A 5,000-nucleotide genomic window follows, 5' to 3' on the forward strand; every position below is an offset into this window, starting at 1 on the left:
GCTTTATGCCGGTTTGCGCTTTGCTTACCTGTTCTCTGCTTGGTTTACACACACACACACACACACACACACACACACACACACACACACACACACACACACACACACACACACACACACACACACACACACACACACACACACACACACACAGCTTCTCCCCCTATCCCACACGCAGCCCTCCATCTTTCATCACATTTACACCGAGGGCGGGTAGCGAATGACCACTCCCCCCTGAAAACCCTCAACAAAGCTGCCACGCGGGACAACCGCCGGCCCAGCCTTCTGTCCCACTCCGCTCCGCTCTTGAACGTTGCAAAACTCCCCCACCTGTCCCCCCGGAGTCCCCCGCCCACTGCTTCTGAAAGAGGACTTAAGTTGCGTCCTAAAGTGGGTTGTGTGGGGAGAGACTTATCCGAGGACATATTGTGGTGCTCTTCATCACACGCTGAACTTTAGGTATCGTTCGTTAGGTTAGATAAATATAAACAACTTACTCGGTTACAGATTATTATAGCAAATGAAAATACAGTAAAGTTCACACACTGTTCAATCCGAGGAAAATTTTGATGCTCTCTATCACACGCTCAACTTTAAACATCGTTCGTTAGGTTAAATAAATATAAACAACTTGTCCGGTTACAGGTTGTTATAGCATATGAAAAATGGCAGAATTTATCCTCCTGTAGCAAGTGTCAGCTGCTGGAATGGTCACCGTCTGTACCAAATATAAAAAAATACCGAAAATTGTGCATGACCGTGCTGTCTTCTGAAAATTAATGTACTTGCATGATGATAAAGAAGGCCGCTAATGGCTTCATGGTTGTTGTTCAGGCCTTTGTGAACGAAAGGACTCGAGAAGTATCTGCGGCGGTCTGTTTATCACAATATGTAATTATTTCACCGGCGGCGTGTAGTTAGATAAAAGTCACCGCTCTGAAATTATATAATTTGATTATAGATTAAGTTGTCGTGTTGGAGAAGTAAATGGATTGAAAAGAAAACTTCATGGAGTAATTACTGACATTTCAAGAGAGAATAAGTTATCCAATGTTTTTTTTTTTTTTTTTTTTTTTTTTTTTTTTTTTTTTTATCGAGGATTTAACGCCCTGTTGGTTTCTATGGAATGTGGTATGTATATAGATCGATAGATAAATAGATAAATATATATGTATATATACATATATATATATGTGTGTGTGTGTGTGTGTGTGTGTGTGTGTGTGTGTGTGTGTGTGTGTGTGTGTGTGTGTGTGTGTGTGTGTGTGTGTGTGTGTGCTGGTGTGAATATATATAAATATATATATATATATATATATATATATATATCTGTTATATATATACATATATATACATATATATACATAAATAAATGTATATATATATATATATATATATATATATATATATATATATATATATATATATATATATATATATATGCTATTCATCTCAGGACTTGAAATAACAGTATTCCACTACGTAGTATGGCTAAATCACTCAAATTTATATAAAGAAGAAGGCCCGTTTGGTTTATTTCATGGGTCAGCTGGAGGTTACATGAGTCAGGAAGCTAATGTACACAAGGAACCTGTCCTGTAATCCACGGGAGAAATTCCGATCGTGTGTGTAGTTGTGCTTGCTGTCGTAGAAAAAAAAGTCATGCACAGGAAAGCTTTTGAGTTAGTTAAATGCGTTTTTCCCTGTTTTTTTATGTTTTTTTTCTCATTCTCGTTTTCTGTTTGCCCCATTAGACTTTTTACTGCATTAAGCTTGCATAGTTTGTGCTGTTTCACCGGGTGTCGTTTTTTTCCTGAAAAATCGGAAACGTAAAATTTTCCTTCCTGCTCTGGTTCTGTTACACATCAGGGTTGCGTCTCATAACAAATTTTGATTAATAGGTTAAATGCAGTTTACTTTTATATCACTGATCACCATCTTTTCTTCTTTCTTTCTTTTTTTTTCTTTTCTTTCTGATTTACTGTTTACTATGTTCGTACCCTCTCTTTATCTCCCGTTCTGCCTGTGAACACGTGAAACAGAGGAATAAGAACGAAGACTGGGTAATTACCGGTTCGCATGCACAAGAGAGTACAACGCAGAGCTCAAGGTTCGTTTTTCTGTCACGAGTGGAAAAGGAGCGGGGGGGAGGGGGGGGGGGGGGTAGCGCGCTTGACCGTTTTTCATTTCGCTTTTTCTTCTTTTCGTCTTTTGTATTTTCGCTGTGCAGTGTCTGATCTTAAATAAGGCAGATGGTCGTGGTTCAACAGGTTGTTTTTTGGCTTCTCTAATCTGTAAGGGAATTCTGGCGTTATTTCCTTTATGGTCTTATTGTATTTCCTTTAGCTATTTGATAATTATTTGTCCCACGTACTTCCCTGTATATTGTTCTTAATGTATTTTCTGTACACTGTTCTGTGTATTCGTGACGTCTATAGAAGATAAAAATGACGTGAGAAATAAGCCAAAGGTTTTATATAAGTTATTCATCTTGCCATTAATGCTCTTAAATCCAGCTGTCGATAAGCCAATAGATCGACTAATGCCAGGGTCGAAGAGGGCGCCTTAAGCCATCTGACACTTTGGACGGAACCTTTAACCGTCAACTCTTAAATGAAACACAATGAAAAGATGAAGACATGCTCGAAGAGAATTAAACAAAGAGAGAAGCACTTTCACCGCTGTCTATTGATCTCCGCTGGTTCTTCTGTTGAAAGCTTGCCTAAGTAATGTACAAAAGATGTTGCGTTATGTTGAAAAGATACTCCGTGTTTTTTTTCTCATGCTAGGGCTAATTTCAAGTGGATCTACAGAAGTCAGGGATTGGGGTCTTTCTCTCTCTCTCTCTCTCTCTCTCTCTCTCTCTCTCTCTCTCTCTCTCTCTCTCTCTCTCTCTCTCTCTCTCTCTCTCTCTCTCTCTCTCTCTCTCCCTCTCTCTCTCTCTCTCTCTTTATCTCTCTCTCTCTCTTTATCCCCCCCTCTCTCTTTATCTATCTATCTCTGTCTCTGTTTTCCTTCTCTCTCTCTCTCTCTCTCTCACTCTCTCTCTCTCTCTCTCTCTCTCTCTCTCTCTCTCTCTCTCTCTCTCTCTCTCTCTCTCTTTTACAAACACACACACGCACCGCCCTTGGAGACATCAAGGCAATATCTGAATAGTCCAGTTCCTTATAACGTGATAAAGTTAACAAACAAAGACACAAATAAGTCAGATCAATAACGTTTCGTGTCACATATGTAGTCTGAGATAACCCCCTTGCGATTTTTATTTTACAAATTTATTCCATTGTAAATTTGTAATGGATCCTAATTTCCTAAACCGCCTCGCATTACCCGGATACCGTAGCTGTAAGAAAGTAAGACGGCAAACAACCTGAAACTTCCCAACGCATGGTAGAGTGACCATTATTTAAGCTTTATCACTCGAGTAAAATAACGGTCATCGTCCTCAGTATACTAATTAATTAAGGCTTGTGTTAGGAGACTAGAGATGCGATAAAGTGTAATTATTTCATTTCCACGATAAAGGATTTTCCAGTTTGTCGATTTTTCATCATAAATCCTTATCCTTTTTTCACTTCATGTCATTTGTCTCTGCTGTTCTTTCCGTCGTTTAGGCAGTGGTTCAAGGACGAAAATAATTATTTCTTATATGAATTATTTGTGCAAAACGTTGAGCCTGGAGCCTGAGTATCTGCGGATATGCAGTGTTTGTTAGCTTTATATTTATATGCAAATCATGTCTCTACACAAACCTCCGGGAAGACACACACGCGCTCCTATCACACCGAGCAGACGGAGATTGTGCGTAAATCTGTTGAATAAAGCACGTCTTCAATTTTGGGACCGACGTAAATTTGCAACGGATTCTGTCCTGCCGCAAAACGACGCCGGTCACGCTAGGGGGGATCGCAAAAAGTAACCTAACGGAAATCGCCTCTCATTTTCTCCCGTTTTTATGCATTGTCAAGTCCGAGCACACAAATACAGGGGTGATGTGCGGCTTCCCTGCCAGTTCCGCCTCGCTTCGTGAAGTACGGTCTAAACCCGTGAGAAAAAAGGATAAAAAAAAGCTTCATCCTAGAGAGTTCCGTTGAATCGACCACTTATACACTGTCAGTCTCATCTTGAGATCAATTTGAATCTCGATCCCTCGTTGATTATTTAACCTGATACTTACGAGTGCATCTTAAGAATCCTTCCAATACTCGTCGGGGATTCCCTGGAGCACCGCATCCCCAGCAACATCTCGGTCTCCAGGGCAGTAGGGAAGCCAGCGCCAGCCAACGGTTGCGAAATTGCAAACCTGTCAAGAAATCACAATCCCAAATTTATAACTTAACAAACTTAACAATAATCAACACTCTATATACTCTATTAGATAGATACATATAATTCACGAAAAATGTAAGTTTCTAGAGTTGTTGCGCAGGAAGGTTGAGGAAAAAAACGATACATCATCGTTCGTCTGGCCGCGCGGTTTGTGGCTATGGAATGACGTCACCGCTGGTTCTCCGTCGTCGGCCTGCTCGTCGGAAGGGCAAGCGGCAACGGTCATCTTGAGAAATGTGCGTAAACAGATCTTTCTTACACACGTTTCAAGGACGATGCAGGTGGTTAGCAAATCGTTGTTAGGTTTTTGTATTTAGTGGGCTCACGCAGAAAAATATTTGACGTTTAGTCTAACCTTTTATCACAGTCATTGTTTTTTCTTGTTGTTGTTCTTGTCCTTGTAGATACCATGATTAATTTTCTTAAGATTATGATTAAAGACACGGTGATATTTGTTATTCATTTAAAGATAAGAATTATATATCGTCATCATCATTATAACCAACATCTATTTTCATTATTCGAAGCAAAAAGAGGTAGATTTCAGTTGTAAGAAATATCCCAGGGTACTTCCGTCCTTTTCACTTTCTTTTTTGTATGAACATTTATGACCGATGAGAATATTAGAAAATATTGAAATATCAGTAATTTCACCAGACGCACGCACGCAC

The 5,000-nt window shown here is 39.7% G+C and overlaps 1 protein-coding gene across 1 annotated transcript in view; it reads left to right on the top strand.

Annotated features, from left to right (window-relative positions):
- Positions 1–5,000, top strand: part of LOC113801782 (uncharacterized) — a 142,564-nt gene that overhangs the window by 793 nt on the left and 136,771 nt on the right. The gene's annotated exons all lie outside the window — the stretch shown is intronic.

Source organism: Penaeus vannamei, chromosome 35 (genome assembly GCF_042767895.1).
Source record: "Penaeus vannamei isolate JL-2024 chromosome 35, ASM4276789v1, whole genome shotgun sequence".
NCBI lineage: Eukaryota > Metazoa > Arthropoda > Malacostraca > Decapoda > Penaeidae > Penaeus > Penaeus vannamei.